This window comes from Ambystoma mexicanum, chromosome 12, assembly GCF_040938575.1.
Source record: "Ambystoma mexicanum isolate Mex_15411 chromosome 12, UKY_AmexF1_1, whole genome shotgun sequence".
Lineage (NCBI taxonomy): Eukaryota > Metazoa > Chordata > Amphibia > Caudata > Ambystomatidae > Ambystoma > Ambystoma mexicanum.
The window spans coordinates 501,327,324-501,340,633 of NC_090936.1; the positions used below are offsets into that span (position 1 = coordinate 501,327,324).

Here is a 13,310-nt window from a genome sequence, read left to right on the forward strand (position 1 = left end):
AGGGAGTCAACAACTTCCTCAGAAATTAATTACATATAAGGTCTGATAGGCATCCATGGCATAACTATTGTGAATAAGAGTTAACTGCATTTGATGTCACTTGAGACCTTTAAAAATACAATAAGGAACCATGATGCTAGTGGCCAGATTGGAATAGTGCATAAACATGGCCTCTGGCTTACTCTGCAGTTCTAACATTTGGGAAACAGTGTAAAGGAAAAAAAAAACATTACCGTGAGTTGGGGGTGGACTCGAAAAACTCACCAAGAAATTACAAAAAAGTAGTCCAAAAGGAAGATATGCCAGTGCAAGAAGTAACAGTTTTATTCAGTGCCCCAGGCGCAGCTGGGACAGCAAATTCAGACAGATCGCGGAACAGAACTGCATGAAAAGGCACTGTCAAAGAAACGCCCCTAAGGTTAGAACCTTTATACAATGCAGAGTAACAAATATTCATGACCCAGTGACATGAAGAAATCTCCCCACACAAAGCTGATTGGTTTATACATTTTGAACCCCTATGGAAAAGAAAACATTGCATTTAATAATTGGTTCCATGATCCTTTCGATACCGCCCTCAATTACAAACCTGTGACGTCACAATCCACCCCCAATTCCCACAGCACAAAGTTAAGTCATGGAAACATTCGAGAGGACCAGCAGAACTTTAATAAACTGCCCTGGTCGCCTCATCCTGATTCTCATGGGAAGAGCTGCTCACCATGTCACCGTAGCATATTGGGGACACTCTATCACTTTTCCCAGGCGAAATGTTCAACTGCTGTGGTTCTTTTCGCTTCCAATAGAAAATCACATTTTATGAGTGATTTTGAAACATAAAATGATCATGCATTCATAGCTTGTTGGTGGAGCCTGCGAACTGTAATCTGTGACCTCGAAAAGTAACTACCATTATGAACTTTTCACCGCGCTGGCCTGGGATTGCACCCTCGGCTCTAAATCACCAGTCACAGCGTCGTTTGCCGCACATAAAATGTTAACACATGTTTTCTGTAAAAGCAAGCTTTTAAGGCCTATTCACTGCATTTCATTCTAGCACTAAGTTTCAGTATACTTACCTGTGCTACTGTTTTTATGAATTCGTTTTCTTATGGGTTTTGTTTACTGAGCATCAGAATGGGCCCCTCCCCTTTTACAGTGCTACTCTCGCTACTAAGTGTGCTCCTTTTTATCTCGTTGGACTTGCACCGGTATTACTAGCGCAAAAGTCCAGTTGAGGAGCATGTCCAATAAAAGGCCTCTACTTAAGCACTCTAGGACAGCTCCAGACAGAAGGCCTTGAGTAGACTGCTGGTCATGTGACCAGGCCCTGCCACTGAGCTGCTCAGCCCTCTACCTATTCCACCAGTCGTCCTTAGGCGTCCTCTTTGCCGGTGTCCGGAGACGGTGTCCTCAGCAAGGGATGGCCAAAGACAAACACCTCACCTGTTTGTGCGAGACCCGCTGTCCTGCATTTCACCTACAAAGCAGTTGCTACTACTGCTGTTTGCCAAATAATATCACCATGTGTCTCCTCCCTCCACAGCCCATCCCTACTCTCACTACGGTTCAAAGGGCCAAGTGCCCTTGGAAGCCCCAGGATGCTACCCTAGCAGATCTCATCAATATCACCCTTGCCCCATCCAACAACCACTGACCACACACCCTCTCATGTGGATCTGTGCTCTCTCAGCAGTCGCTCACACGGCAGAGATAGCTGGCCTTATCTCTTACAAAAACCTTGATGCCCTGTTCATCAATGAAACATGGTTTACCCCATCCTTGACCCATGTTTTTGATGTGCTCCTACCTCAAGGCTACTGCATCCAACATGCTGACTGGCCAGGAAGGGCAGAAGGTGGAGTGGCAATCATCCACAGGAGTGATTGGCCATGCTCTGGCATCCCGTCTCCCAGGACAAGCTTGTTTGAATTACTCACCTGCTGATTCCCTTTATCGCACAAGGACATCATCACCTTCCACCTCATCTATAGACCACCTCACAGAAGTGACTCTTTAATTACTGATATCTATTATTTACTCGCCTCTGCTAAATTAGGACACTCTAATAATGTCTTTCTCAGAGATTTTAATGCCCCTAAGTTACAGGCTGACAACCACACTCGAAGCACTTTTCAGCTGACCGGTTCCATGGACCTTAAGGAAATTGTGCTCAACCCCACGCAAAAAAACAGCAACACACTAGACTTAATCTTCACATCATCAACTCCTTATCGCTGGTGCAGACCCTATCGCACACGACTTGTTTTACCACACTGCCATCCGAATATCGGTCCGCCTCTCAACTATGGCACACAAAGGTCACATACATTAAACTCCCTCACTCAACACAACTCATTCAAAACATTCCTGGTCAATGCGCTAGAAGCAAACTTTGCAGACTGCCCCAATACAGAGAATCCCTCGGACCTCCTCGAAATATTCAAATACTCTGCTATGAAACTGGTGGACACCCATCCCCATCCATCCGCCCCTTGGTACACCCTCTGGGCTTGCCTCCAACAAATGCTAAATCAGAACCCTAGAGAAACAGTGGTGCAAAAACCGTAACCTTGGGGACCTCGCAAACCTCAAATCTCTAAAACCAAATGTAGCCTTCTGATTAGAGGCCAAAGCTGTTTACTACTCCACCACCATTGCAGCAGCCTCTAACAGGAGCAGTAGTAAAGCATTTTGTAAAACCCTCACTGAACCACGAGATACCAGCAACTCAGGAAAATGCAATGGAATCAACACATTCTTTATAGAAAAAAATAGACAAAATCAGAGAGACCATCGAATCAACCTCCCACGGCATTGATTGATTGACTGAGGCTTTTGTATTGCGCAGCAAGGAAAAAACAAACGTATCTAGACACAGTTATTGTACAAACGAATCAGTGAACAGGTACCAGTTCTGGGAATTTGCTAAATCTCCACGACCAGACTCCATCTAACCTATTTAAAAAGATAGGTATTTAACATTTTACGTAACTGAGAAAAGGACTCTACTTTCCTGATCTCCCATGGTAGGCTGTTTCGTAAATTAGGTACAAATACTAAGAATCTGCAATCTCCTCTGTCCACACAGGAGGAGGGGGGTTGGCCAAAAGGATCTTGTCCCCTGAGCGAAGGGTCTATGTTAGTTGGTAAAGCCTTAACTTATTTGCCAAATACGCGGGGGCAAGATTATTCAAGCATTTGTATATCATGCACCCAATCTTGAACTTAATCCTGTCCTCCACAGCTAGCCAGTGGATGGAGCAATGCAGCACTGAAATAGGAGAGGACTTACTCACTCCAACCATCAGTCTAACCAATGCATTTTGCGCCTCCTTCAATCGATGTATTTGTTTGGCCGGAGCCCCGGCGAAGAGGCTGTTACAATAATCCAATTGTGAATTTACGAGGTCTCCCACCACTACTGCATGGTCCTTCTCAGGTACGAGGGGGGAAGGCATGCTGTAGCAGGCACATACTTACTCACTCCAACCATCAGTCTAACCAATGCATTTTGCGCCTCCTTCAATCGATGTATTTGTTTGGCCAGAGCCCCGGCGAAGAGGCTGTTACAATAATCCAATTGTGAATTTACGAGGTCTCCCACCACTACTGCATGGTCCTTCTCAGGTACGAGGGGGGAAGGCATGCTGTAGCAGGCACATACTATAAAAGACAGCGTGTACTTTGACCCCAATTTGGCCTTCACAACTAAGATTGTTATGCCATATGCAGCCAAGATTTTTAATCCTAGAGGCATATTTCAGTTCTGATCCTAACTGAAAGGGAGGAGGGGGACACCTGTCCTCACCAAGCAGATATTTTGGTCCAAACAAGATGGCATTCATTTTGTTTGGATTGAGTTGGAGCCAATTAGTGGACATGCAACTACTGACAATAACTCACCCATCAAAAAGACTCCTCTATACCGTCCAACCTAATGAACACTGGTGCGTCATCTGCGTCTCCCTGAAAGCATACCTTGTGACTCTGCAGAAGTATATCAATTAAATAACAACGGGGAGAGGAGAACCCCTGGCAGACTCCACAATCCTGAGATAGGGAATCTGTTAGGGAACCTCCAGGTTACACTCGTTGTTGCTGCAGTGACAGGGAAGAGATGATCCATTTCATTGTACTGGCAGAGACAGTTCCTATCCCCCTCAGTCAATCAATAAGAATACCATGGTCCACTGTAATGAATGCCACAGAGAGATCCAACATTACGAGTAGTGATAGTTCCCTTTAATCTGCTACTCACAAAAGTTCATCCCATACCATGGCCAACACAGTTTCTTTTCCAAATTTTGGATGGAAACCAGATTGCAGAGGATCCAACCGGAGTTGTTTTTTGAAACATTCCTGCAGTTGCACTGTGACCACTTTCTCCAAAAAATGTCCAGGCCACAGCAAACCTGGAACTGGGGTGGTAATTCTACAATTTATCTGGAATTAGATTAGGTTTCTTCAAAAGTGGTGAAATTATGGACAGCTTCAGTTTCAATCGAACTATAGCTTCACTCAATGACGCATTTACAACGCAAGTAATAAATGGGGCAATATCTGCTGCCAAGCGTTTTGCCGTACATGCATGTAGATAAAATAATGAGTTATTCGTGGGTTTGAGAGCACTTAACAAAGCACAGATGATTTCTTCTGAAACTGGTTTAAAGTCAAAAGGCACAATGCTTGAAATATACTCTCCCTCCATCGAGTTCCTGTAACTAAATTATTAGGTTCAAGAACTACCTATGATCCCTTATCATGAACAATATGTTCCTGAATTGCTTTAATCTTGTCAGAGAAAAATGTATTACAGGCGCTGGCCTGCTCTAGTGACGATTCCCTTCCTAATAGAGCATTATTAGGCCTCACAAAATTTGGAGGTTACTGAAAACGGTTCTCGCGCCCAATTTGTTGCTGCATCAATCTTTTTAATTCAAAAGTCTGATTTGGCCCCAAAGATTGCTACTTTATTCTCTTTTAAAGCTGCCTTGACCTTGATGGCCAAGTACGGGGCCCTATATTTTCGCCATATCCTTTCCGTGGCTCTATAGTGTTTCTTAAGTTCAATCAGGCTGGGAATAGACCATGGCTTTGAATTTTGTTCAGGTGGCTGTGATCTCAATGGGGCTGTCATAGAACAAATCTTGTCCATAATGGCTGCCTCTCTTTAAAAAAAATCATCACATATGAGTGTGGAGTGAATGGAATCTAGACCTCTCCTCAACTCATGACCTGAGATGTTCTCCAACTCTTTGGGTTTACGTGACAGGCATTTAACACTAAGAGGTTGCTCTCTGGACTTGTCCCACTTCACAGAGAATAACCGTAAGTAGTGATCAGAAGTGTGTCAGTCACTGAATCGTGTCCCTCTAACTATTAACACGCCAAGGCAATGGCCACCTATATGGGAAGCGGAGACCACTGGAGGTGACAAATCATGCATCTCCATTAATTCCCAAAGTCGTTTAGCATTTGTTCCTGAATGGTCCACAAACCAAATATTGAAGTCACCCAGGCAGAGAATGTCCTTGAACTTACTGCCTGTAGCCGTGAAATAAAAATCCACCTTTTCCAAGAAGAAGGTGGCAGGGCCATGGGGCCTATAACTAAGCATTATTTTCATTGAACTGCTTGGGGAAGTCCATTAAACCAAGTGGCTAATCTCTATAGAATCATCCCAGTTTTGCAGTTCAAAGTGAGGGATTTTTATCTGTGATCTGTATATTACCGCAATCCCACCCCCTCTCTTGTTAGCGCGATTCAAATTTTGAATTAGATATCCCTCTTGAAGTAAACTCTGTAACAAGGCATGCGAAGTATCATTGAACCATGCTTCAATTATAAAAGAAAATCCAACTTGTGTTCCTCATTCAGATAAAAAATGTCAGCGCAATTAGCTACAGCTGACCGAGCATTCAAAGCAGCTAGTGGAGACCTTAAGGCTGTACAATTAGGGCCCTTGTATAGTTCCATCCCTGATTTGCACATTTTTTCCAGCATGCAGAGTGAGAGAAATCCAGAATGGTCTCTCTGACCTTGCAGCGTGTTTCCATCGTACTTAATGCCAGCCATATAGTTGGAATAATCCCCAGCAATAGAGTTAGTAAATAATAGAAAATAGTACTCAATATACTGACCAGAGAGCGTGCATGTTCATATAATGCTGAGATCCAACACCAAACAGGCAGAATCTCCTGTGGACCGTTGCACCAGCCGCAAACAGGCCTGAACAGAGTTTGCATCAGCGATTTGCACTGACGAGGGCCAGTTAAGGTCTGTGTCACCCGAAGGAAGCGTCACAACCAATGCGTGATGCTAGTGCCCCTGGGAGATGTGGTTTCTTTATTTCAATATAGTCCCCACAGCGTAATTGCACCGGGAAGACTCGGCCCACCCCCCATCAGTCCTCAAAGTCTCTAAAACACTAATAGTAGGTAATCTTTCAATGCTATGCTGCCTCCTAACATAATAACGTTATTTACAAGCTAAAATAATTCCAACCGTACAGGTTAAAAAAAGTTATAAAATTATTAAAACAGTTGTATTTTTTAAAACAACACTATATCCTGGCACTGACAACAGCCCTGATGTACAGCAGACCGAGACCGAAACTTGCATTATCGCCCCCTGCGTCCCAGCACCCACACTGTCCCTATGTTGCCAATTCCCTCCTCTCTCTCACCCTAAAAATTATTGCCTTCGTCAAACCCATATCTTATTCTGACAATATCATCCTGGATTCCATTATTAATCAACTGACAGGCTCAACGCCCTCCTCAGATTAATGCCTCCCTCACAGAAGGGTAATTCCCGGACTGTTCTTATATGACCTATTTTGAGAAAACAACCCTAGAACCAAACAGCCTAGCCAACTACCGGCCCATTACCAATCTTCTGTTCTTTGGGAAAAACTTGGCCTCCTCGTCCTCCTTGACCTCTTGGCTGAATTCAACACCGTCAACCACTGCATCCTTCTAACACTCCATGATGGGATTCTCTGGTACTGTCCTGAATTGGTTTACTCCCTACCTCTCAGGCAGGGAGTAAACCAATTCAGGACCAGTCCAGATGAACGTGTTGCATTCAAACCAACTCCAGGTCTCCACCGAAGTCCCTCAAAGCTCCATCCTTTCACCAATCATTGTGAACATTTACATGGAGTCTCTGGGCACTCCCCTCAAAGATCTGAATATAGCCATTGACTAATACACGGAGGATACTCAGTTGTACATGAGAATAAATTGTGCACAGGACACCACTTTTCTCTGCGATTACCCAACCATCATTGAGTCCTGGATGTCGACTGTCTACCTCAAACTAAACCCATCCAAGACTGAATTTGTCCTCATCGGTCCGTCCACTAAACAACAACTTGTCCAACAATGGCTCAATGATATGCACCTAGAAGGATTTGATCCACAACTCTCAGACTCAGCAAAGTCCTTGGGTTTCACCATTGACATCAGCCTGTCCTTCCAGAAACACATAACCAAGAGGGCCCAAACAGCTTGGCTCTACCCTTTGCAAAATCAAACCCTTCATCCTGCCACAAGACCTTCGGACTGTAGTGCAGGCCCTCGTGGTCTCGCACAACAATGGGGGAAATGCCCTCCTCAAGGGGTTCTGAGCTGCTCACTTGGCTCCACTAAAAGCACTCCACCTCCCTCCAGCACGTCTTATTACAGGTGCAAGGAAATTTTACTGATTCAACCCCATCCTCTGAAAACTACATTGGCTTTCTCTCGAGGCCAGAATACTGTTCAAGACTGCGTGTATCATCTAAAAAGCAGTCACAAGGAGCACACCAGTGTATATGGTGGCTAAGCTCCACATATCTGGTGTACACACTCACTGCGCAGCAAATCGACCAACAGGCTTGAATCACAATTTGCCCACAAAGAGAGGACCGCAAACAATCCTTCTCTAGTCATGCACCCATCCTCTGGCACACGATCCTGGCATTGGCTCGGATTGCCCCGACAATTCTCGAAATGTGAAGATCTCTTAAAATATAGCTTTTTCAACAACACCTGAGTAAGGACTAATTCGAACAGACACACATACCGACACATAGACCTCAACTCACAGTACTGGACTACTGTTAAAAGATTCCAGCTCAAACGCTGGCTACCCACACTCTGTACAGCACGCAACTGCTCTCGAGCTAGGTCAATTTTTTAAACAATAAAATAATAAATAAATAAAACCTATTGGATCCATCATAAATATAGAGAACTGTGCTTCATTGAAGGGCCAAATCAGTATGACAAATTGCCCAGAACTGGCAGCTTTAGTCAAAAGCTTTGCTAAGAATACACACTACAATTTACAGTAAATAAAAAAAATAAAAAACAAACAAGTCTTTGAGGCTACAGGTAAATGTTAAATACCCGAGCCAACTATGCGCGTGGAATAGTTATTTATATGAAAGAATTGCATTTCATGTATTGTCACATACAATTAAACAACGTGTAACATTTGAGCAGTTGAACCTATGAAAAAAAGATTTTGTGAGGTAGTGGGCAGCCAATACATGTTTTGACTTTAATACAGGTCTTTATCAAGGCTGTTAACACCAGACAATTAGTTCAAATTACATAAAAAACAGTGGTCATCACCCGAAAAAGTGAGTCCGAAAGACATTATAGATCACGTTATATGATATGATTGGTCATTTATAACGCGCTTAATACCCAGAGGTTTTTAAGCGCGGAAATTGTGATAATTGAAAAACAGTTCACCATAATCTATGAAAGAACAAATAAATGAACATGTGGTCAGGTGTGCCATCATTAAATGTATGATTGGATGACATCGGGTACAGGGTGAGGGAAGAAAAGAGTACAAGCAATTAGGCATCTATTTGATTACATTTCTGTAATAACTAGCTGAGATCAAGTGACCACCATGAAGGTCCACCTGAGGTTAAACTTGCTTCACTAATTCACAAAGCATTTTAAAGAAAAAAGATATCCAAGGGGTAATATTTATGGTATATTTTTTGCATTTATTTACAGTGCACATAACCCATAGGTATCTAGGCTGTAGTTTCATTGTGTAAGTGTAGGTTATTTATGACAATCTTGCTTTTTGTTTACAAGCGCAGCTCTCAGTTTCGAACCTCTGTTTGCTCAGCGTGGCCTTGCTTCCAAGACACGTGCTTTGCCACAGAGCTATCCTTGCGTCCCAGAAAGATAAATCATATATGTTCACCTTGGTGCTGATTCAAATTAACAACAGCCATGCTGAGCTGTGGCAAAAAAGGGTGGTGGCACCATTCACCTCCCTTGTATTAGCAATAAACCTTCAATGTGATCGAAACATGCCTGCAGGATGAACTTGATGACAATACATGTCTTTATATACGGCCCAGTCACTGCCTCAGAAGATTTCTCTGTCACTGCTGCTCTCATTCGACTTTTAACCATATAAAACACAGCACCCACCCCCTCAAGGATATCTGTGTTTTTCTCTGGGTATGCTGCTGTGTGCTGCAATGGCTATGGTAGATGTGTGCCTGATCATGTGTCTCTCGACCACAGAGAAGAAGAAAGAGATAGAGTGAGACAAAGAGGCACAGGGGGAGATAAAGCGAGAGAGAAAGAGAGAGAAAGAGAGGTAGAGTGAAAAAGAGAGCACAAAGAGAAAGCTTGAAAGGGAGAGTGGTAAATTAGCATATGATATGCTGGATACAGCTAGCACATATACAAGCTATTTAGAAGGAGGTCCCATTTTCACCTTCAAGAAATTGGTAATATCATTCAAGATGTTGTTGGGATGCAGATCCAACGCCCCAAACGTGAGAGAAAGTACACATTAAAGAAATCTCTCTAACATGAGACATGATCATACAGAAGGCCAGACACCTTGCTATTATGCATGAGATATAGGCTTTATGTGAAGCTGCCAAAGGGATAGATGAATTTCTGAGAGCAGTTAATGAAGAAATACAGATTAGAAACCTGAAGCATTTAACATATTGAGAGTGCAAAGCTTGTAGAGTAATGTATGAGGTCATTAGTATGCAGTAGTGCAGTACGACTAGGAAAGACTCATAGATAAAGGAAGGAGGCACATGGCACTTCCTATAGTTGAAAAGTCGTTCATAGAAATATAATAGACAACAGCATTAGAAAATAATATGGAACATTTAGAAATTCACATTAGTAAGCCAGCACATAGTAGCTGGAAGTCGTGCATTTCGAAGATAAAATGCATTTTGAAAAGCAGCCTTTCATGGTAGTTAGAAAACTAGGCCGTAGAGAAACCTTCCCATTTCTAGTGGTAAAATACACTTCATTCCCATTTGTCTCAGATGGTGCAGGAGACAAGGTCAGAACACTGGAAGGAAGATGTACGAAGCTGCACAGGGATTGGCTTGAAACACAGGGTACAGCAGGTTCCAAAGTCCTAAACGAGTGAAAAAAGAATAACCAATGTTCTTGCACATCAATTCAAACTAGCAAGATGAAGGCTACAGTTTGGTGAGAGTGAGTTAGCGTGCTGAAATGTGCACCAGTCGAAGTTAATCAGGCAGAAGAAACACACTGACCCCTGTCGGAAAATGCCCACTCAGGTCGAAGCCACAAGCACCAAGCAACACAAGCACTTTTACTAAGCATATTAGAAAAAAGGACTAATTATCACAGAAGCAAGGAGATGCTTGGTCAATGTAAGGACTATAGTAAGGGGCCAGGGAAGGGCGAGGGGTATATAAAAAGTTTGATACCTCTCTAAAACAAATATATTGATAAGAACTAGAGCCAATACACAGTCACCCACACATGGATGAACATTCAAGATTTGCACATGGTCCTAGAGCAAAGGTCCAAGGAATGAGTCACATAAAGTCATGTAGTCTCATCGTGGGAAAGGAAGGAGATGTACTAAAAGGTGAAACATGTTTCTGAAGAGAAGTCACAATATTAACTGTCATTTGTAAGAGTCACAAGGTTGAGAAGGGTCAGATGGTGCCAACATTTGTGTCTCATGAGAAAGTGATGAAGCGATTTGTTTTGTTCCCACACTGTCCATTTTATTTTAAAATTTGTTTATTGGCATTTTCAATAACATCGGTTACAAATTTCCATGTTGTGCCTTATTCTTGTACAAGTAAAATACATTTTAATTTTAACTTTAACAAACAGTAACAACTGTCTCCTTACAGTGTTCACGTGATTCAGCTTATCTCGTCCCTGGGGGGTAGGGGTGTTCGGGAGGGGGCATTGAGGTTGTTTGCAGGGTGTGGGGGGATGCTTCCCAGAGGCCCGTAGCGTCTCTCATTGGCTCTCATCGGGTCTCCCTGTATGTCTTGTAGGTATGTTCGTTCCAAGCCTTTGGCTCAGGGGGGCTTGTCGTCGGAGGGGAGAAACATATGTCTAGTGAGTTCTTTCCATGCTTCCAAGGCTCTGCTGGACTCATCGGTTGATCTGGCCACGCTTTCTTCCCAGGCCTTGGTCTCAGCCAGGAGCCATCGTTCCGTTTCTCCATGCCATGCTTTATATTGTGGTCCGGCTGTTTTTTTCCAGGACATGGCTATGGTTCGTTTGGTTAATATGCACGTTATGTCCATAAGTCTGACTATGTGCTTTATCTTGGCTAATCTGGGGTAGGTTCCTAGCAAGCACTCCTCCGGTGTCCATTTGTATTTGGTCATACCTGCTTTCTCACATGTTTGTTTCACCTTTTCCCAAAGTGTCTTCGTTTTGGGGCATTCCCACATCATGTGGATTAGGTCTGCTTCCTCCTTGTTGCACCAGGTGCAGTTTGACTGCATTTGCTTGCTAAATTTGGCTATCCGTTTCGGGGTTAGGTAGGTTCGGTGCAGCACATTCATCTGTATTTGCCTGAACCGGTGGTTTCTCGACACCTCCTTGGGGAATGTGAGCGCCCAGTTCCACTCCCCCTCTGTCATTTCCCTGCCTATGTCTATTTCCCATTTCCTTTTCATGTCCATGCTTCGGGGGTTAGGTGTATCGCTCAGTTGCCTATATATTTGGGATATTGGTCTGCAGCCCTCCCCCATGTTGTATAGCAGCGTTAATAGTGGGTCAGTGTCCGGTTCTTCAGGCCATGTTTCCCACTTGCTTCGTGCCATGGCGCAGATCTTCTGGTACCAGAGAAACTGTCCCGGGTGTATGCCTCCTCTGTCCCGCAGCGTGACAAATTCCTTGAAGGTGCCTTCCTCGTATAAATCTCCCCAAGTGTAGACCCCTTCCCTTTCCCATGATCTGATTTGTTTCAGGTCTGTGGCTGCTGTGTATAGGTCTGCAATCAGTGGGATCTCTGGTGAGTAGGCCCTCTGCACATGGGCGAGTGTCCTCGCTCTGCGCCAGACTTCCCTCCCCAGGGTGACTATGTGCAGTGTTTCTCCCAGCAACTTCGATGGTGCCCATACCAGTTCTTTCAGGTGATGAGGGAGGCTCATAGTCTGTAGTAAGGGGTTTTCATCAGTAGGTTCGTCTGAGAGCCATTTAGTTATAAAGCTGAGTTGTGCTGCTAGGTAGTATTTTTCTAAGTTAGGGAGCTGAATGCCACCCCTGGCATATGGCAGGGTTAGTGTTGACAGTGCTATTTTGTGCCTATTTTCTCCCCATATGAACTCCTTTATCAGCGACTCCAGTAGTCGGAAGAAGGGTTTTTTGATATAATAGTGTACATTTTGGAACCCATACAGGAATCGCAGTAAAACAATCATCTTAACTATGGAGGCCCTTCCCATCATCGACAGGGGAAGTCGCAACCAGAAGTTCATGGACTTGCGTAGGGTCGGAAGTGCTGCCTTTGTGTTGTGTTCATGCATCAGTGTGGGGGTGTGCATTATCTGGATTCCTAGGTATCTGAATTTGGTGGTTTGCCATTTTATCCCTACCTTCGGAAGTGCCTCCGTCTCAACGTGTTTTAGGGCCGCCAGGGGGAACATGCAGGACTTCGACTTATTGAATTGGATCCCAGATACTCTGGAGTAGTTGTCCAGGACTTCCAGCATGACGGGTACGTTGAGGTGTGGGTCTCTAACATATATAAGGACATCATCCGCGTAAAGCAAAATGATGTGGTCTACCCCTCCTAGTCTTATGCCAGCGTCAAAAAACTGCTTCCTAAAATAGATCGCTATGGGTTCCAGCCCCAATATGTACAGCATCGGGGATAGTGGACAGCCCTGCCTGGTCCCTCTTTGTATGTCCCAGGCTTCTGATATGTGTTTCCCGGACTTCACTCTAGCTCTTGGTCCGGGGTACAATATCTGAACCCATCTGATGAACCCGGGTCCGAAGCCGAATTCTCTAAGTACTGCCACCAGC

The 13,310-nt window shown here is 44.0% G+C and overlaps 1 protein-coding gene across 1 annotated transcript in view; it reads right to left on the reverse strand.

The window, feature by feature from the left end:
• LOC138512981 (protein FAM118B-like) overlaps window positions 1–13,310 on the reverse strand; it is a 391,143-nt gene that overhangs the window by 166,639 nt on the left and 211,194 nt on the right. The gene's annotated exons all lie outside the window — the stretch shown is intronic.